The 22,054-nt window shown below is 35.1% G+C and overlaps 1 pseudogene; it reads right to left on the bottom strand.

Annotated features, from left to right (window-relative positions):
- Positions 1-21,414: 21,414 nt before the first annotated feature.
- On the bottom strand, positions 21,415-21,846 carry LOC122218506 (annotated as a pseudogene).
- Positions 21,847-22,054: the final 208 nt, after the last annotated feature.

Here is a 22,054-nt window from a genome sequence, read left to right as displayed (position 1 = left end):
ATGAAGAAATCATCCTAGACCCTGTCTACCTGTTAACTCAGCAACTAGATCTAGAATAGCCCTGAGTCATTACAGTATGAGAGTTGGCATAATACTTGGTTCCAGAATAGAATAGGGTCTGGGAATCCAACCCAGGTAGAGGCAAATGTAAAACCACTGGACAAAGATGGAAGAAGAGGTATTGGGGGGAGGGTTTCCCATGTGAGATTTGTTCAAATATTCCAGGTATGTGAGGAATGCTAACATGAAAAAATTGATCAACAAAATGAACAATAAAAAAGTAAAAGCAATTAACATACAAAAATTAGGGACATTTCAAAATGACTTTAAAGTATGTTGAAGATACTAAAAGAGAAAATGGAAAAAAAAATAACATCCCTAAAATCATTAAGAAACTATGAAACAAAGAGAGACATACTCCTGTAAGAACTGATGTATATTAAAATAAAATTATAGATTGTATTAATATTGCTTTTCAGCCTTTTGGCTAAGATCAAGTATTGTGAGTATTAAAATACAGTAACTGATAAAAAAAAAACACTCCCTACAACACTACAGTCTTCAAACACAAAGAAAAATATATTGAATAGGAAAATATACTGAGTGGTGCATCTGGAATGCAGCCTAGAATGATAAAGAAATTAAAAATTAGGAAGGCAAATTGGGAGTTACAGAGAATATACTTGTGACTCAACCATACCAAATGTGAGAGAACGGTGTGAGGAAAAGCTTATCTAAAGTGAAAATGCCTAAGAATTTTTCTGAATTGAGAATTATCTTAGCCTTCAGATTGAAAGTACACACAGACTTCTATAAAGGATAAATACAGTTATCCTTGACCACACAGTGATACTGTAGAACAGTAAGGAAAAAAAAAAAACAACCTTAAAACTATCAGAGAGAGAAAAGAAAAATTGACTACTAAGGAATAATAAATAGTCTGAAAACAAACTTCTTGTCAACAAAAATAGATGCCAATGGATTATTAAATTCAAAGAACTGAGAGAAAATAGACACAAACATGGATACAGGCACACAGGATCCTTTTTGGTTGTGTCAACTGCTAGACTTCATATTTGATTTGACTTCCCTTAAATAAAAGAAAACATAAACAAAGAAAATAACATTAAAAAAATCCTTACATATAGTAATATATTATTGAGAAAATACAATTGTAAAACTCCAATTATCCAGCTGTTACATCTAGATCCTATTTATACTTTAGAAATTTCTATGACCTTAAATGGCACATTTAGAACCAGTATTATAAATTATTTCCTGCAATTAAAAAAATTAATGGAGTAATCTATTTAAATTATAGTCACATAGGGAAATTAGTCATTAGGACCCAGCTATTTATTGCTTATAACAAAACCACTCCAAATTTAATGTCTTAAAAGAACAGTTTGTTTTGCTCACAATTTAAAGCATGGGACTTTGGAAGATGAGTTGTTGGATGATTTGTATTTGAATGTTGTCTGTCAGGGCTACCAAAGCTGGAAGTTTCACTTTCAAGATAACCTTTTGCTTACATGTCAGATTTCTTGGAGCTCCTTGGACTTGATCTCTCTCTTCCCATGTAATTTCATTTTCTAGGACTTCTACAAGTGTCTTGGGCTTTTATAGCTCTATTAAAGAAACCAGTTGTCACATTCAACTTCCGGCTTGGTGTCTTCCGTGGTTCTATCAGTTCATTAAAAACATGATCTATTTTCCATGTTTCATTAGCCTTTCCACTAGTAGGCAGTACTATCAACTGTGTCTAGTCTGAGTATGATTTTCTCACTATCTTTCCACATTTCTCTTGTGGGGTTCCTCTTGCTGCCTTGTTATGGCAGCACCCTGCTTTTAGTTACCAAGCTCCTTATGAGTAATTAATAACAAACCATACTGAAGTATAACTTTGTAAAAATAATTTCATTTTGCCTAAATTTTTGTGGCAGAGATTTTGGAAAATTTATTTTAAGTGGCTTATTTTTGATCTACATGGTGTTGGTTAAGATGGCTGAGGATTGGAGTTTCAATTTCAAGATGGCTTTTTAACCTTGATGATTCAGATTTCCCCATTTCTTTTCTTTATCTCTGTTTCTGTCTCTGCACTACCCCTCTTCCCCCTTTCTCCACATGATAGCTCCCCCTCCATGAGCCTAAACTTGATATTTTTCACAGCATGGTGGTGCCAGGGTAGCTGCACTTCATGAAACTGAGTAGATTCCAAGTGGCAAACTATAGAAGATTTCAAGCTAGTTAATGTTGACCCATGTTTTGTCACAGTGTTCCTTCTGTTGTATTCTATTGGTCGATGCCATTACAAGTCGACCAGGTTAAAAGGGATTGAGAGATACACTGTCTTTTAATGAGACAGTGATGAATTCATATTACAGATAAGTATGTCTGATAGGAGATAATGTTGGGATCTTCCTTGGAAAATACAATCTGTCACAATTATCATCCTATAATATAACTCAAACATAAAAATAATGAAACATTCATGCAGACAATTGTCTTAGTCTATTAGGGCTACCTTAAGAAAATACCACACACTGCGTGACTTATAACCAACAGAAATTTATTTCTGATAGTTCTGGAGTCTGGAAGTCTGAGATTAGGTGCCAGCATGACTGAATTCTGATGGAGATTTTCTTTAGGGTGGCAGAGTGCCAACTTTTCAATGCATCCTCACATGGTAGAGATCAGAGAGGGGAAGGAAAATCTCTCATAACTCTTATAGGAACACTAATGCCATTCATGAGGGCTCCTTCCTCATGAGATAATTATTTCCCCAAAGCTCCCCCCTCCTAATACCACCATCTTGGATATTAGGTTCTCAACGTATGAATTTTGAGGATACAAAAACATTCAGGACATAACAACAATTGAAGTTAACACCTTACCTTGCTAATATGCATATCCTAAGAAAATTAGAATTTTCTGAACAAACTTTGTGAAAATTGGCAGGTATTTGACAGACTTTAATCAAAATGTAACTCCAGCTGAAATATTATGAAGTCATATTTTAGTATATCAATATATAGTAGAATATCTATGCATGGTAAATACAGGATTTTAGGAAAGACATGTCTTGTTATAAAAATAATATCTTAAATAACAAAAAATAATTAAATTTTATTTGTCCTTTTAGCTTTTTCCATTAACTAAAGCACTATAATTTTCTTGAATTGCATGATTCAATTGAATTTAAAAAGAATCGGATATGAGGCAACGTGGATAGTTTAAAAACAAAACTGATAATCCACATCACATTATTATTAAAATAATACTTCTGTGAATGAGATTTTACATTATATTGGAAAAACAATTCATTAGGTTTACCCAATGTAAAAGGATAGCAGAATGCTTTCATATTTGGAAGATACTATTTATGGGCTGAATGTTGATCAACATTAAGATCTGGCATTAATGGTAGATACAAGATTTCTTTTCCTACCTTTGGAGTTTTCTATGTGTTTGACCTCTTCCTTTCAGTTTTATAATACATGACTATTAGTTCAGCATTGTTGTTTGGTTTCACTTTATCATTGATCATATCCATAATATATCATCAGATTGTGAAGTCACAGCAGCCAATTAATTTTACAGGGCTGCTTTCTTATGTGCCCATTAAAACTCTGTTTTATTTTCAGTGTTTCATCAATGCAGTTATTTAATTATAGTTCCATTTAAGATTTATACATTTTATTTATTATATGCCATTATTGGAAAAATCCACCTCATGAAATGTAATAGAGTAAGCAAACAATCATTAGAAATCCTTTAAAATCACAGTTGAAATGGTTCTAATAAAATGGTTAAAAACAAGGTATATTCAATTTAATTTTCTAGGCACTGCTGTGTTTCAGGTAACTCACCAAGGGAATGTGGTGATTTAATTGTCTGGATAGCGCAGCAAGAGATCCTGTGAAGTTAGATTGAAGTTGGCTCTGTAGTATCTTGCTACTGTTTCACAAAAATATACACTTTCTTTGGATACTCAGCATGATATTCAGCAAGCATAGATGTGAGAGGCTAACAAAGAAGAAATGCTGTTATTTATTATTCACTACTTTCCTGGGGTCCCTTGACACTTGGAGTTAACATACTTCCATAGGAATATTTAACTGTCAACGGTTCATTCCAGGTAAAACCCAATCAGACAATGTACTTGTCAAGAAAAACAGCATTAAAAGCTTGAGCTTTTATCAGTTTAAATCCTTTTTTTTTTAATGGCTAAACAAAGGCTTTGTGAATAATTCCTATGTTCCTTGAAAATATATCAGAATTTATCTCCCCAAATCTGTACAATCAATTCTCAAATTTCTATAGGCACATTATCCATATTATCAAAATATCTTTAGTAAAATAAATGTTCTTTTTAACATTTATTTTATTCCTTATTATTATTATTACTGTTATTGAGAGAGAGAAAGAGAGAGAAAGAGAATGAGAGAGAGCAAGCAGGGGCAGGGGGCAGAGAGAAAGGGAAAAAGAGAATGCCAAGCAGGCTCCCTGTCAGTGTGGGGCTCGATCCCACTGATGAGGAAGCATGGGTCAAGCTGAGGGCAAAGTACAGCCTAACAGCAGTCACCCCCTCCCTGCATCATGGGATATGTCTGATATTCCTCAGACACTCCTGGCTACCCAAGAACAAAGGAAAGGAATTTAAGTGCTTGCCATGGTGATGTGGGAAATTAAGGCAAAGGAAAAATTAAATTCCCTTACTTCCTACAGCCCATTGACAAGTCCTTGAAACTCAGACTGACTTCCCTCTATCAGCTCAGCTGCCTCGATGAGGACAATTTGCTAGGGGCAAAAGAGAATCTTAGCTTACATTATCCCCACCTTGAGGATGCTGTGTCTACTTTAACATATAAAAATTCCTTTGGAAACCTCCTTTATCTCAACTCCCACAAGATATATGCCGGCAATTATATTCCAAGCTTATGGCCCCCTGATATAAATCTGAAGGGTCTCATGACTGAGGTTTTTCTAAACATTAATAAATGCCATTTCCCTAGCAACAGCTAGCCCTTCGAGGTCCTGGAAACCTTGCTTCCGAAATTCCTTAGAGACTTATTCTATCTCTAACCCACTGCCAACCTGAGGGTATGTAATCAGTTACCCACCACAACCCCAGTACAGCTCTTCCTGCCCGTGGGTCCCGTCCTAGTGCTTTAATAAAATCACCTTTTTGCACCAAAGACAACTTCCAGAATTATTTCTTGGCCATCAGCTCTGGACCACCCCACCACCCCACCACCCCACCATCACCCCAAAACTTCATCACCAGGAACTGTGAGATCATGATCTGAGCCAAAATCAAGAGCTAGACACCTAATGCTTAAACCATGGAGCCACCCTCGTACCCCATCAAACAAATGCTCCTGATTGCAACTTAAATGTTTGCTTTGTTACACTTATTCAGTCTTCATTTACAAATACTTTGAAAAGACTCTAAGACCAAGTAGAAGGGGATACACTTACTTAGGTCTGTGATCCACACAAGATGTGTAATCAGTGTTCTATGGATATGTGCTTAAGAAAACATTGTGTAGTCCTCACATGCTGATTCTGTACTCATTTTTTTTTTTTTCTGGAAGGGGGAGTCTGTAATGAGATATAGAGTTTTAATTTTCATTCTCATTACTGAAAAGGAAATATATATTTATGTTGGCTGTTGCATTAGTCTTTTTCTTATGATATAACAAATTACCACAGACTTAGTGGATCAAAACAACACACTAATTATCATGAGTCAGGAGTCTAGGCAAAGCTTAGCTGTGTTAAAGAGAAACCAGAGCTGGATAGTAGTTAAAGCAGTAAAGACCTATTCTACTCAGGACTATTATAATGAGGGAAAAGATAACTTAGTATAGAACTGGATTCTAAATGCAGCATGAACAAGTGGGGATTTATACCCAGGAGTAGTTGGGGGTCAAGGAATGGAAAATTACTAACAGGAACCATCAAGGGTAAGGAGAAATTCTGGCTAAATCAGCTCGACAGGATTCTTGCTGCAGGCAGGCTAGGATGATCAGACACAAACTGGAGTGGGGCGGGGGGCGTGGGGTGAGGGGTGGTTTAAGAAATTTGATCAGATATCCAAGATGATCAGATATCAAGAGTGAAGAATCTTGCTAAATTGACTCAGCAGGATTTTTGCTGAAATTGGGCAATGCAAAAATGGACAAGGAAGTTTCAATGGTCAATGCCTAGATGAGAAGAATCTGACTAAAGTTTGGTCAAGGAGAATATCTTGTCAGCAGGATTCTCTGCTTATAGTCTTATTTTGAGTCTGCAACAAAGGCTCCAGCCAGACTACATTTTCATCAGAGTTTCCGCTAGGAAAAAAAAATCACTTCCAAACCCCCTCAGATAGCTAGTAGAATTTATGTCCTTGTGACTGTGGTACTCATGGCAGCTGACTTCTTTGAGGCCAGCAGGAGAGTGAGTCTCTGATTTTAAAGAAGGCACTAGACCCTCTTTCAAGGGCTTTAACCTGGTTAAGTCAGGATCAATCAGGATAATCTGCCTTTTGAGAAACTCATAATCAAGTGGTTTAAGACCTTAATTGTATCTGCAAAATTCCTTCATCTTTGCCACATTCTGTTGGCTTGAAGCAAGTCAGGCTCTGATCCCACTCAAGAGGAAGGGATTATACAAGGCTCTGAGTCACTGGAGGTCACTCTATGCTGTGTCCACTATAGCTATTTTAGGAGAAACTGTATCATAGGCAAAATGAGTCTTGACTCTGAATATTCATGAGTCATGTTCTTCTATGAAAAACCTGTGTTACTTATCAAAAATTTTAAGGACAAGGTAAAGAAATGGTCATGATGGGCAGTATGACACATGTTTATCTTTGCTTACAATTAAACATTTAACAAATGTATATATGTATAATTGATGAGTAAAGGGCATTAACTATATTTTCACCTAATTTTTTTTTAACAACAAGAATGTTAATGGTAACTTTCTACATCAGGACATAGATTTCAAAATCACAGCGTCAATCACAACACAATCAATAAAAATCAAGAATTTTAGTTCCATGACCTCACATATTATTTTAGAATATGGCAAACCAGAAGCAGCCTAGCTTTTCTTTTCTCCCACTACTTCCCACCACCCACATTTGCCACAGTCCAGCTGAACTCTTTTTTTCATCTGTGTCCCTTGTTTGGTGATTTCTATATTTTTACTGACAATATTGCAACCACATAGAATGCTATATTCTTCTGTCCATTTATTCAAACCCTACCTCTCCTTCAAGGACAACCTTTAAAGCAACTTATCACAGGACACCATTTTTTGCCGAACCTCCAGCCAATAGAAATGTCTCCCTTTTCTGAACTCTCATAGTTCTCTTTTAGGATATCACTTTAATGCACTTATAACTCTACTTTTAATAGAGGTGTTTGTGTTTGCGTGAAAAAGTGTAACATGTTTCATAGCATTTCTGAGACTTATTAAGCACTCAGTGAATTATAAATTACACACCACACACACACACATTTTTTTCCTTCCATACTTCTTTTTTAATGTTTATTTATTTACTTTGAGAGAGAGAGAGAGAGAGAGAGAGAGCACACTTGTGAGTAAGGGAGGCACAGAAGGAGAGGGAGAGAGAGAATCCCAAGCAGGTTCTACACTCAGCACAGAGCCTGACATGGGGCTCAATCTCATGACTGGGAGATCACAGCCTGAGCCAATATCAAGAGTCCAGGGCTTAACCAACTGAGCCACCCAGGAGCCCCTCCTTCCATACTTATAAGTCAATGTTTTCTATTTTATGACATCAATCACATTGCCTTATATAACCATAAGTAAGGCATAAAAAATGATTGTGTTTTTTTTGCATTTAATGGTAATGCACCATATTTTAAATTAGGACATTTTATTAATATGTAAATGTATTATAAAATAAATTTCAAAAGGTGAACATGGGCACATGATATTACTAGCTGTTCTTCAAAATAGTGTAGTAAAAGGTAAAATGTAATTTTGGATGTTAATCATAAAATAAGTCAATAATATTTTCTTCTGGTTTACACTGATTTATCATTGCTCCTTCATAGCCTCTGACGACATTCAAATTTAATTATTTTAAATTTTCAAAACTTTAACTTGGGGTTTTTGGAATTATTTTATTTAAGTTACCTTGTTCTATTGTCTTCCTAACAATATGTATATATTGAGAGTATGATGGCTCCCATCAAGGAATTTTGTAAAATATGTCTTCATATTAGATTTTGCTCAACAATTTTGTACATTTATTTTACCTTTTATTAAACTTTTCCTTTATACTTTTAATGAGAGGATTGCCTTTTGGTATTTTAGGCTGTTATAATCTGGTACTTTTTTCATCATTATCTCCTGGATATTTGCTATCTTCCAAAGCCCAAAATTCAATAGGTAAAAAACACATATATATGGCAATCCTCTGCATGTATGTGTTTAAAATCTATTTTGACCTTTCTCACTTTCATATCAGCCAATAGCTATTCCAGGCACAGCTATCCATATATTCACTTTCCAAGTGGCAAAGTTTACTTTCCTTATCTTCCATTAGACCTTTCCCAAGCCATATGATGTTAACCTCGATAGCACTTTAAAATTGCCACTTTTAGACCATTTCTCTCTGCTGATATTTTTTGTCCATTTAACTTTTATATTACTCTTCCCAAAAGCACAGATTTCAGATTTCTGTCTCTAAGTTGCCACCTAAGGGAATTTTCTGGTATTGTTTCTATCATTGCTGTTCTTACATATCACTCCAAAAGGAGGAAAGTGACAGATGTTGATTATTTTTTCCTGCCAAGTCTGTGTTTACTCTCTGATTTGACTAGTTTTTTTCTAACACTAATATTTTTATCCAAATGTGCCTTTGAACAAAACAATTATTTATCCCTTTATAAATTCACTTTTCCTGGTTCACAATTTATTCTGTTCCTCTTAACCTTTAACTCTTATACATTATATAATTCTCATGTCTCCCAGTCTTTTGTCATAATTTAACTTATACTTTTGCAGATCTCTATACATCATTCCAGTCTTTTTTTTCAGTGTTTCTTTGACTATCTTTGCCTCTTATTCCCAGTCTCCTCTTATCTGTGTATTTTCTCTTGCTCATATCAAACCTGGAATAGACAAGCCAACTATAAAATGTCAAGATGTCAGTTTCCTTCATCAGGCATCATCTGCCAAGTTTCCTTCTATCTAAAAAATTACTAACAATTTTTCTTTGCATATTTGGCATTCATTTTGTGTTCAAAATACAGGCTTCTCTGGGAGAAGACCAGTCGGTTGGAATCCTCACTGTAGTAAACCTGAGATGCCATATTTCTGTGGTATAATAACATAATTATGCCATGGTAAATATTTTTTTCTCAAAAGACCAGAGGTTTATTTACAATAAAACTTTGTTTTGGGGGTCACCTCAGTAGCTCAGTTGGTTAAATGTCCAACTTTGGCTCAGGTCATGATCTCACTGTTCCTGTGTTCAAGCCCCACGTCAGGTTCACTGTACCAGTGCAGAGCCTGCTTTGGATCTTCTGTCTCCCTCTCTTTCTGCTGCTCCCCTGCTTGTGCTCTCTCTCTCTCTCTCTCAAAAATAAATAAATAAGCATTAAAAAAAAACCCTTGTGGTTTAATGAAAGTCTGGATTCAGAATACTAATGATTAAATCCACACTCTAAAATTAAGGTATTGATTACAAAGTAATCTCATGTTAAAACACTCTTTAAAAACACATTGTCATAGAAGTTGTAAGACTTGGAAAAAAAGGCAGGATCATCACCAAATTTATGTTCATCATAGGCAAAATCCTTTGAAGCCATGAGAAAGTATGTAATGTAAGTATTCAATTAATTTATGTGCTAAATTATATAAATCCCCTGCTCTCATGAACCTAACATTTCTACACAGATGATGAAAAACAACAAACAAACAAACAAGTGACCACATAAATATGTAAAAACCATAGTGAGCTAACTGGTCATAATAAACATGGAGAAATAAAAAGAAAGGGAGGGGTTGTGAGGTTTTAGCAATGGAGATCAAGGTAAATGGTACTTTACAATTTTAAATAGGTTGTTCACTGAGAACATGAAGCTTTCGCAAAGACCTAGAGCAAGTGAGGGAGAATCCATGAGGATATCTTTATAAATCATGTCCCAGACAGAGGAATAAATAAGTAGTAAAGCCCTAAAATGGGATTAGGTGTTCAACAAACTACAAGGATGTTGTAGACTCTGGGTTTGGAGTTCTCTCTTGTCCAGTGAGAAAGTGGGATACAGGATTAAAAATTCGAGAGAGGCTAATGTCCAGGAGGAGACAAGAGCCCAGAGTAAGTGTCCTTGCTTTGTTTTTATTAGGATCAGAAGGCTTACAAACATGGTGATGGATGTGCACAAAGAAACAGTGAAATTGTGAACATTAACTCATAGGCATGAGGGAAAGGGGGTTTTGAAGATACACGGTATTAGGGGTTTGGGTCAATACAAAACAAAATCCTGGTGCTGGACAGGAGGTTGTTTACAGTAGATGTGAGGCCCCACCTGTGTTTACCTAAACTGGTCTGGGGACAAGAAAGACACAGCATGATACCTCAGGGTCAACAAGGCACCTTTTGTTTGCTAATTAGCTCCACTCTGGGCAACATCACCCGGCTATGATCTATAGCACTATTTACCTATTTACCAAATTTGGTCCTTCCTTCCTCTGAAAGCATCCTTCTGCTGTTATACTAAGTTGGAGAGCATTTCCGCCCTGAATACCTAATCATATTTACTTCATCTTAGATGTTTTCACCCTGAGATTCCCTATTTCTATACCTGTGTCCTATACTGGGGGCCTTTGCCCTGTTTACCTAATCTTGTTTATCCAAATTTGGGTGTGTATATCCTATGACTTTGTATTTCTTTATGCCTCGTTAACCCATCAGTGAAAGCTCAGGGAATTCCTAAGCTTATTCCCCACACAAGGAGGCCAATGTGTGGACAGCAGAATGATCAAGGCAAAGTGAGTAGGAGATGAGATTAAGTAGATAATGCCGGCCAGATAAATTAAGTGTTTGTATGTTTTTATAAGGGCTTTGGGCTTAACTGTAAGTGAAACTTGAAGTCATTGCAGGCTTTCAGTCAGAAAAAGACATAATTGAACTCCATTTGTTTCAAAATTTTGTTGTGGAAGGCAATACACTACAGAAAACTATTCAAAACACGAATAATAAAAAGTACATGACATGTAATTGCTATATTGTACTGCAAAAACCTATGTAAACAGAATTTTGCTAGGTTCCCCAGATGCACTGACTGCCTTTTGAATGAAAATCTCCCTTCCTGCACTTTGAATAATCATTATCTTGACTTTTATGGTAATCATCTCCTTGCTCTATAGGTATACCAAACAGGTGTGTGTCTCTAAGCATTGTAATGAACTTGTTTGAAATTTGTGTGCATGGAATTCAGCACTCTCCATATTGTTTTCTGCCAATTTCTTTTTTTTTTTAATTTTTTTTAACGTTTATTTATTTTTGAGACAGAGAGAGACAGAGCATGAACGGGGGAGGGGCAGAGAGAGAGGGAGACACAGAATCAGAAGCAGGCTCCAGGCTCTGAGCCATCAGCCCAGAGCTCAACTCGGGGCTCGAACTCACGGACCGCGAGATCGTGACCTGAGCCGAAGTCGGACGCTCAACCGACTGAGCCACCCAGGCACCCCTCTGCCAATTTCTTTAACTCAACATTAAAAAAAAAAAAAAAAAAAAAAAAAAAGAAAAAAAAAGCTCATGTAGAAATACATAGATGTAATTAGTTCATTTGCATTGTTCTATAAATCAGGTTTTGTAATTATTTTTCTACTTTTTTATTTTTAAGGCTTCCAGTTTGGGAATATTATGAACAATGCTGCTATCAGCAATTATGTACATGTATCTTGGATTACATAGCACATATTTTTACTAGCTAATACTTAGGGGTAGAGTTGAGAGTCCACAGAGTATGTAGTTTTACCTTTATGGATATTGACAAACTTTCACAAAGTGATTTTCAATTACATCGTCATCAGTATTAAGAGACAATTGCTCCACTTCAGAAATATTTGGTATTATTGGTCTTTATTTTTTCTTAAGTTTGCAGCAAACTTTATTGAATATGACCTCTGTTGGTTAATTTACTTTTGTTTGTTTATTACGAAGTTTTGCATTTTTAAGAGCAGTTTTAGGTTCACAGCAAAATTAAGGGGAAGATACAGAGATTTCCCATATATCTGCTGCCCCCATACATGCATAACCTGCCGCATTAGCAATATCTCCCACCACCATGGTGTATTTCTTACAATTGATGAGTTACTTTGAAACATCATTATCACCTCAAATCCATAGTTTACATTATGTTTTACTCCTGTTGGTGTACATGCTATGGATTGGGACAAATGCATAATGACATTTATTCATCATTATAGTGTCACACAGAGTATTTTCACTGCCCTAAGGTCGACTTTGTGAAAATCCATCACGCTTGTAAGCCTTCTGATCCTAATAAAAACAGAGCAAGGACCCTTATCAGTACTCTTTTCTCCTCCTGGACATTAGCCTCTCTCACACTTTAATCCTGCATCCCGCTCTCTTGCTGGACAGGAGAGAACTACAGGCCCAGAATCGACAACATGGAACATCTTTGCATATGCTTATTTGCCATCTGTATATCTTTGGCCCATTTTTAATCAAGTGCTTTTTTTTTTTTAATTATCATTGAGTTTTAAGAGATCTTTATATATTTTGGATAATAGCCATTTATCTGACATGTCTTCTGCAAAATTTTCTTCCAATGTGCCTTGTCTTCTCATTTTCTTAACATTGTTTTTTATGGAATAGAAGTTTTTAATTTCAATGGAGTGTAACTTGCCAATTATTTCTTTTATGGATTGTGCCATTAGTATTGAATCTAAAAGGTCGTTTGGGTTTTTTCTAGGAGGGTTATTTTCTAGGAGTGTAGTAATTTTGTATTTTACTTTAGGTCTGTGATCCACTTTGCACTATTTTTGTGAATAAAATGAGGTTTGTGTTTCGATTCAAATTTTTGCATATGGTTTCATTTTTGTTTGTTGAAATAAGCCTTGCATACTTGGGGTAAATCTCACTTAGTAGTGGTGTGTGTGTGTGTGGGTGTGTGGTGTATTACACAGTGTTGCTAATATTTTGTTGAGGATTTTCACGTCTATGTTCATGAGAAATATTGGTTTGTTTCTTTTCTTGTGATGTCTGTGCCTGGTTTTTGTAACATGGTGACCCTGGCCTCATAGAATAAGTTAGAAAGTATTCCCTTTGTTTCTATCCTCAGAAAAAGACTGTAGGTAATTGGTGCAATTTTTCCTTAAATGTTTGGTAAGACATTCATCAGCAATCAATGGGCCTTCTGCTTTATTTTTTGGAAGTTTTAAAATTATTGATTTAATTTATTTAACAGATATATGTTTATTCAGTTTGTCTATTTCTTCTTGTGTTAGTTTTGACATATTGTGTCTGTCAAAGAATTTGTCTAAGTTAACAAATTTGTGGGCATGGAGTTGTGCATAGTTTATTATTATTATTGTTATTATTATTATTATTTTAATATTTATGATCTATAGTTATAGCACTTTTTTCATTTGAGATTTTAATCATTTGTATCCTATCTTTTTTCTTAGCCTGTCTAAGCTTATTGATTTTGTTGATCTTTCAAAAAAAAAAAAACAAAAACAAAAAAAAAACAAAACAAAAACAGCTTTCTCTTTCATTTTTGTTTCTATTAGATTCCTCCTTTGAATTTGATTTCTACTTTAGTTCTTTTTTCTCTCTCTCTCTTTTTTTTTTTTTTCTGCTTACTTTGGAGTTACTGGTTTTTTTTTAAGTTTTCTAAGATGGAAACTTATATTATTGATTTTAGATTATTTTTGTTTTCTAATAATGAATCCAATGCTATAAATTTCCCTCTAAGCACTATTTTCATTTCATCCCACAAATTAGAAGTTGTATGTTTTTTATTTCAAAACATTTTTAAATTTCTATTGAGATTGCTTCTTTGGCTGCTGTATTATTTTATTTATTTATTTATTTATTTATTTATTTATTTATTTATGTTTTTTCTTAATTAAAAAAAATTAATTCCATTATAGCTGACATACAGTGTTATATATAGTTCCAGGTGTAAAATAGAGTGATTTAACAAATATATACATACTCAGTGCTTAAGTGCTTATCATGATAAGTGTACTTTTTAATCCCCATCACCTATTTCACCCACCTCTCCAACAACCTCCCCTCTAATAACTGTAAGTTTATTTTCTATGGTTAAGAATATGTTTCTTGGTTTCTCTCTTTTTTTCTTTTGCTCTTTGTTCTATTTATTAAATTCCACATATGAGTGACATCATATTCACTATTTCACTTACTTCATTTTACTCTATAGCTCCATCCATGTTGTTGCAAAAGGCAAGTTTCCATTCTTTTTGTGGCTGAATAGTATTCCATTGTATGTATATAACACATCTTCTTTATCCATTCGTCTGTTGATGGACACTTGAGCTGCTTCCATAATTTGGCTATTGTCAATAATGCTGTAATAAACATAGGCATGCAAGTATTACTTTGAATTAGTGTTTTCATATTTGTTTGGTAAATGCCCAGTAGTGCAATTGCTGGATCATAAGGTGATTCTGTTTTTAACTTTCTGAGGAACTTCCACACTGTTTTCCATAGTAGATGCACCAGTTTGCATTCCCGCCAACAGTACAATAGGGTTCCTTTAGCTCCACATCTTCCTCAACACCTGTTGTTTCCTGTCTTACTAATTTTAGCCACTCTGACAGGTGTGAGGTGATATCTCATTGTAATTTGGATTTGCATTTTCCTAATAAGTAATGGTGAGCATCTTTTCATGTGGCTGTTGGCGATCTGTGTCTTTTTTGGAGAAATATATCTGTTCCTGTCTTCTGCCCATTTTTAATTGGATTATTTGTTTTGGGGGTATTGGGCTTTATAAGTTCTTTATATATTTAGGATACTAACCCTTTATTGGATATGTCATTTGCAAACATCTCCTGTTCAATAGGTTGCCTTTTAGTTTTGTTGATTGCTTTCTTTGCTGTGCAGAAGCTTTTTATTTTGATGTAGTCCCAGTAGTTTATTTTTGCTTTCATTTATCTTGCCTCAGGAGACATTATCTAGAAGATTGTTGCTATGGCTGATGTCAAAGAGGTTATTGTCTGTGCTTTCTTCAATGACTTTTATTGTTTTAAGTCTCACATTTATGTCTTTAATCCACTTTGAGTGTATTTTTGCGTATAGTGTAAGAAAGTGGTTCAGTTCCATTATTTGCATGTAGCTGTCCATTTTCCCAACAACATTTGTTGAAGAGACTGTCTTTTCCCCATCATATATTCTTTCCTCTTTTGTCAAAGATTAATTGATCATGTAACTGTGGGTTTATTTTGGGTTTTCTCTTCTGTTCTATTGAGCTATGTGTCTATTTTTGTGCCAATACCATGCTGTTTTGATAACTACAGTTTTATAATATAACTTGGAGCCTGGAATTCTGATGCGTCCAGTTTTGTTTTTGTTTTTCAAGATTGTTATGGCTATTTGAGGTCTTTTGTTGTGCCATACACATTTTAGGATTCTTTGTTCTGGTTCTGTGAAAAATGCTGCTGTTATTTTGATTGGGATTGCATTAAATGTATAGATTGCTTTGGGTAGTATAGACATTTTAACAATATTTGTGCATCCACTCTGTGAACATGGAATGTCTTTCCATTTCTTTGTGTCATCTTCCAATTCTTTTATCAATGTTATTTTATAACTTTCAGAGTAAACATCTTTCACCTCTTTGGTTAAGTTTATTCCTAGCTATTTTAATATTTTTGGTGCACTTGTAAATGGGATTGTTTTCTTAATTCTCTTTCTGATGTTTCATTATTAGTGTACTGAAATGCAACAGCTTCTTGTACATTGATTTTTATATCCTTTGACTTTGCTGAATTCATTTATCAGTTTTAAGTTGTTTTTTTTGGTGCAGTTTGGGGTTTTCTATATATAGTATGATGCCATCTTGACTGCTGTATTACTTAGAAGAGTGTTGTTTAATTTTTAAATATTTTAGGATTTTTCAGTTTTCTTTCTGTTATTGATATAATCCCATTTGACATCTGAGAGCAGACATTGTGTGATTTTTGTTTTTTAAAGTTATCTAAGGTGCATTTTAGGTTATTACTGATCTTACGTCTGCTGAGTCTGTCCATTTCTGAGAGAAGGTTGTTGAAATCTCCAGTGACAGTGGACTCATCTATTTCTCCTTGCAATTCTACCATTTTTGCCTTACATAGTTTGACATTCTTTTAGGCACATACACATCAAATATTCTTATGTCATTTTGGAGGATTCATTTCTTTATTATTATGTAATTTCCTTCTTTATTGGTGATAACTTATCTTGCTTTGAAGTCTGCTCTATCTGAAGAGCAACTCCTACTCTCTTTTTATTAGTGTTAGCATAGTATATTTTTTGTCATCCGTTTACTGTTGATCTGTATGTGCCCATATATTTAAAGTGTGTTTCTTGTAGACAACATATAGTTTAGTCTTATTTTTGTTTATCCATTTGACAAACTCTTCCTTTTAATTACGGTATTTAGATTGTTACATTCAAAGTGATTATTGATATATTTACCATAACAATTGCTCTTCTGTATTTGTCGTCCTTGTTTTTTGTTCCTTTTTTTTTTTGTTTCCCATGCTTTTATCATGGTTTTAATTGAGCATTTTATATAATTCAATTTTCTCTCCTTTCTTAGCATATCAGTTTACTTCCCTTTTTACTATTTTTTTTATTGCTTTAGAGTTTTCAGTATACCTATAGAACTAATCCAAGTTCACTTTCAAATAACACTGTACCAGTTCACAGGTAGTGTGAGTGATTTGTAATAAAACAATCCTAATTCTTCCCTCCTATTTCTAGTTTCATTGCTGTCATTCATTTTACTTATATATTACATAACCAAATACACATACATAAGATACAGACATAAGTATACATAAGTCAAGCACATTATTAGTATTATTTTGAGTAAACCATTATCTGTTAGTTGAATAAAGAATAAGAAAAATAAAACTTTTTGCTTTGCCTTTGTTTATTCCTTCCTTGATACTCTTCTTTATTGAATGTAGATCCAAGTTTCTGAACTAAATCATTCCCTTCCATCTAACTGAAAATGAATTCCCTCAATTTTTGTTTGTCTGAGAAAGTCTTTTTTTTTTTCCTCTTTTACTTTTCAAGAATAATTTCTCTGGTATAATTTCTGGACTGGTAGGGTTTGGTTTACTTGTTTTTTCTTTTGTTTTGCTTTCCTCTCAACACTTTAGATATTTCACTCCATTCTTTTCTTACATGATTTCTGAGATGTCAGATGAATTCTTACTTTTATTCCTCTTAGATAATGGTGGCTTTTTTCACTTCCTTTTGTCTTCTTTTAGGATTTTTTTCATTATCTTTGATTTTCTGTAGTTTGAAGATGATGTGCTTATGTATGGTCTTTTTGGTGGGGAGCATTTCTCTACTTAGCTATCTCTGAGTTTCCTGAATCTGTGATTTGGCGTCTGCCATTAGTTTGAAAGAAATGTTCAGAAATAATTATATCAATTATTTCTTCTTCCTCTCTTTCTTCTCCATCTGGTATTCCCATTATGTGTATGTTATGCCTTTTGTACGTGTCCCACAGTTTTTCAATTTTCTATTCTGTGCTCTTCAGTCTTTGTTTTGTTTTTTTGTTTTTCACAGTTACTATTGATATATCCTTTAGCTCAGAGATTCTTTCCTCAGTTATGTCCAGTCTACTAATAAGCCCGTCAAAGGCCTATTTCATTTCTGTTACAATGTTTTGTTTTGTTTTTGTCTCTAGCACTTCTTTTAGTTCTTTCTTGGATTTTCATCTCTCTGCTTATATTGCCCATCTATTCTTGTACGCTATTCTATCCATTAGAGTCCTTAGCATATTAATCATACTTGTTTTAAATTCTAGGCCTGATAATTCCAACATCCCTGCCATATCTGCTTATGATGATTGTTCTGTGCCTTTAAATTGTGTGTGTGTGGTGTTTAATTTTATTTCTATTTATTTATTTATATTTTACCTTTCGTATGCCCTTGTAATTTTTTTTTTCCTGATAACTGGACATAATGTATTGGGTGAAAGTAACTTTTATAAATATGTCTTTAGTAATGTGGTAGCGATGAGTAGGGGAAAAGAATCATTCTATAGTCTTATAATTGGGTCTCAGTCTTTAGTGAGACTATTCCTCTGGACTGTGAACTTCACAAGAGTTTCTCAAATTTTTTTCTCCGCACTCAGGTGAGATAGATGGCTAGAGGGGGCTGAAGTTGTTATTCCTGTTTCTCCATGTGGAAGACTGGGGCCAACTGGAATTGATATCTCCTCTCTCCCAAGTCAATTATGCTGTGATAATATCTACCCCCATGTTAGGCTCTGGTTAGCTAGTTTTATCTGAGGGCAGGCTTTGTTAGGGACAGAGTGCTCTGGTATATTTAAAAATGGTTCCTCTTTCCCTTTTTCTTTGGAAGCAAGAGGGAGTTTTTCTCCAATATTTACTGAGGATAAAAGCTCCTGAGGGTAAAAATTATAAAAGTGTGCCCTCCTCCTCCCATGACTGGGTCCTCCTGGAGTTTTTAACTCTAAGAATTGTCCATGCCAAGCCTTTAGCAATTAGTCAATTACAATTCAAGTTTTCCTAGCTAGTTACTGGTCCCAAAGGTAGATTCTACTCATGAGGCTTTGCTCTTGTCATGACTCCCTGTAATCATCTGTGTGTCTGTGCAATCTCAGGTGTAACAGTTTGCCCTGTGCCCTCCATTTTCTTACAGATTTAAGAAAACTTTTTGATAGTTCATTCTGTTTAGCTCTTACTAGTTAGGATGTGGTAGTGACTTCTAAGCTCCTTCCATGAAGAATTTGGAAACATTTTCTTCCCCTCCTCCTCCTTCTATAGATGTAGTGCCTAAACCCACCCAACTGTATTCTTTTTTTGTGTGTGTATTTATTTATTTATTTTTATAATTTATTTTTTATTTTTATTTTTTTGAAATTTACATCCAAATTAGTATATAGTGAAGCAATGATTTCAGGAGTAGATTCCTTAATGCCCCTTACCCATTTAGCCCATCCCCCCTCCCACAACCCCTCCAGCAACCTTCAGTTTGTTCTCCATATTTATGAGTCTCTTTTGTTTTGTCCCCCTCCCTGTTTTTATATTATTTTTGTTTCCCTTCCCTTATGTTCATCTGTTTTATCTTTTAAATGGCCCAGCAATTGCACTACTAGGCATTTATCCAAGGGATACAGGTGTGCTGTTTCTTTTTTTTTTTTTTTTTTATGTTTATTTATTTTTGAGACAGAGAGAGACAGAGCATGAACGGGGGAGGGGCAGAGAGAGAGGGAGACACAGAATCCGAAGCAGGCTCCAGGCTCTGAGCCATCAGCCCAGAGCCCGACTCGGGGCTCGAACTCACGGACCGCGAGATCGTGACCTGAGCTGAAGTCGGACACTTAACCGACTGAGCCACCCAGGCGCCCCCAGGTGTGCTGTTTCGAAGTGACACATGCACCCCCATGTTTATAGCAGCACTATCAGCAATAGCCAAAATATGGAAAGACCCCAAATGTCCATCGATGGATGAATGGATAAAGAAAATGTGGTATATATATACAATGGAGTATTACTCGGCAATCAAAAAGAATGAAATCTTGCCATTTGCAACTACGTGGATGGAACTGGAGGGTATTATGCTAAGTGAAATTAGTCAGTCAGAGAAAGACAAAAATCATATGACTTCCAACTGTATTCTTTTACAGTTCTATAGGTCACACATATGATACTGGTCTCATTGGGATCAATTCAAAGTGTTGATGAGACTGTTTTCCTTTCTGGAATTTCTAGAAAAGAATCTATTTTCTGGCTTATTTAGCTTGATGGCAGAATTTAGGTTTTTTTGTGGTTGTAGGACTGAGAGTTCTTAGCTTCCAGATGCTGCCTGCAATCTTTGGTTCTATCTTTAAAGGTAGCAATGTTGGGTTGAGTCCCTCTCAGACTGAGTCACTTCTACCTCTTTCTTCTTATCATCACATTTCTTTAACATTTTGCCTTTTTTCCCCTCTCTTTATGAGACAGTGATTAGATTGGGCCCACCCAGATAATTCAGGATAACCTCCTTATTATATTAGGTCAACACAGATAATACAGGATAATTTTCCTATTTTAAGATTCTTAACCTTAAACACAACTGCAAAATACCTTTTACCAAATAAAGTAATATATTCACAGTCCCTGGTAATTAAAACATGGTGATCTTTAAGGGAACATTATTCTGCCTATTTATTTCCTAAATTATTATAGTAAGACTGGAAATCTAGTAGAGTTAATTCTTCTATTTTTCATTATTAGAAAGTTCTTTCCTGTTCTTAAATTGTAAAGTAAGTTTGTTTAGTTCTATAAAAAAAATATGCTGGTCTTTTGTTTGGGATTACATTAAATCTATAGGTCAATTTTAGAAGAATTGGTATTTTACCCTGTTGAGGCATAATCATAAACATATTTTTTTTATCTTTTCCAGGCTTTTTAAAATTTTTTCTTTAGCTACTCTGAACAAAGTTTCTAGTTGTCTTTAGAGATTGTGTTTTGTTTAATTTATTCCTAAGGATTTCATATATTTTTATTCCATTGTACAATATTTTTTTCAATAAATTAGTTTTAACTCTGATTTCATACTGAAGATCTGTAAACTGTCATTAAAGGTTACTGTCATTCCAGTTGAAAAACTCTTTGTTCTTAGTGCATTTATATATACAGCTTTACCTAACCTATTTGGGGACTTTACTGTCTTTTTCATTAGGTTAATAGCTCAATGATATTGCTTTACATGAGTATTTAACCAAATTATGTCTCTAGTTTCCTGAAATCAGGAATACAATATGTTCAAGGTGATTTCAGTGACAGGTTAATGTACTAAGAATATCATTCTAGGTCCATAATTTAATGAGTAGATTATAAGGAAGAGGGCCCATCATGAAAAATGTGACATCATCACCACTATTACTACCCCAATGTAAGTAATTCATTTTAAATTTTATGTATTTATGTATGTATGTATGTATGTATGTATTTATTTATTTAGGCTAGGTACAATGTAATTTATTGTTGGTACATACAAGATAGGGCTCTCCAAACCCCTCCCCTTCTTTAGGGAGACTGGGATGGAAACTATAGAGGTCAGGATATTTTCAGTGTATTGAATGAGTTGGGGCAAGGATTCCACAGCAGCTGAGGGTCTCTTCTTCTTGCTCTCAGTGAGGCTGGTGGTCTAGGGGTTTCTTACTCTTTGGAGGCCATGTTGACAATAAGGTTCACCATCCGGTTGCTGTAACCAAATGCATTGTCATGACAGGAAATGAGCTTGACAGTGTGGTCATTGAGAGCAATGCCAGCCCCAGTGTCGAAGGTGGAAGAGGGGGTGTCACTGTTAAACTCTCAAAGAGAACCTGGTCTTCAGTGTAGCCCAGGATGCTCTTGAGGAGGCCCTCCAATACCTGCTTCACCACTTTCTTGATGTCATCGGATTTAGCAGCTTTCTCCAGACAGCAGGTCAGATCCACAACTGAGATATTGGGGGTGGGTACAGGGAAGGCCATGCCATTGAGCTTCCCATTCAGCTCAGGAATGACCTTGCCTACAGCCTTGATGACACCAGCAGAACCAGGGATTGTGTTCTGGGCAGCCTCTCAACCATCACGCCACAGCATCCCAAAGGGGCCATCCATGGTCTTCTAGGTGGCAGTAATGGCCCCCTTTCCAGCCTTGACTATGCTGTTGTATTTGCCACTGGTGAAATCATACTGGAATATGTAATCATGTAGTTCAGATCAAGAAAGGGTCATTGATGGTGACAATGTCCAACTTGCCAGAGTTAAAAGCAGCCTTGGTGACCAGGCTCTCAATATGGCCAAATCCATTT

This window comes from Panthera leo, chromosome B1, assembly GCF_018350215.1.
Source record: "Panthera leo isolate Ple1 chromosome B1, P.leo_Ple1_pat1.1, whole genome shotgun sequence".
Classification (NCBI taxonomy): Eukaryota; Metazoa; Chordata; class Mammalia; order Carnivora; family Felidae; genus Panthera; species Panthera leo.
The sequence above is the reverse complement of the archived record's forward strand: the minus strand, read 5'-3'. Positions and strand labels throughout refer to the sequence as shown.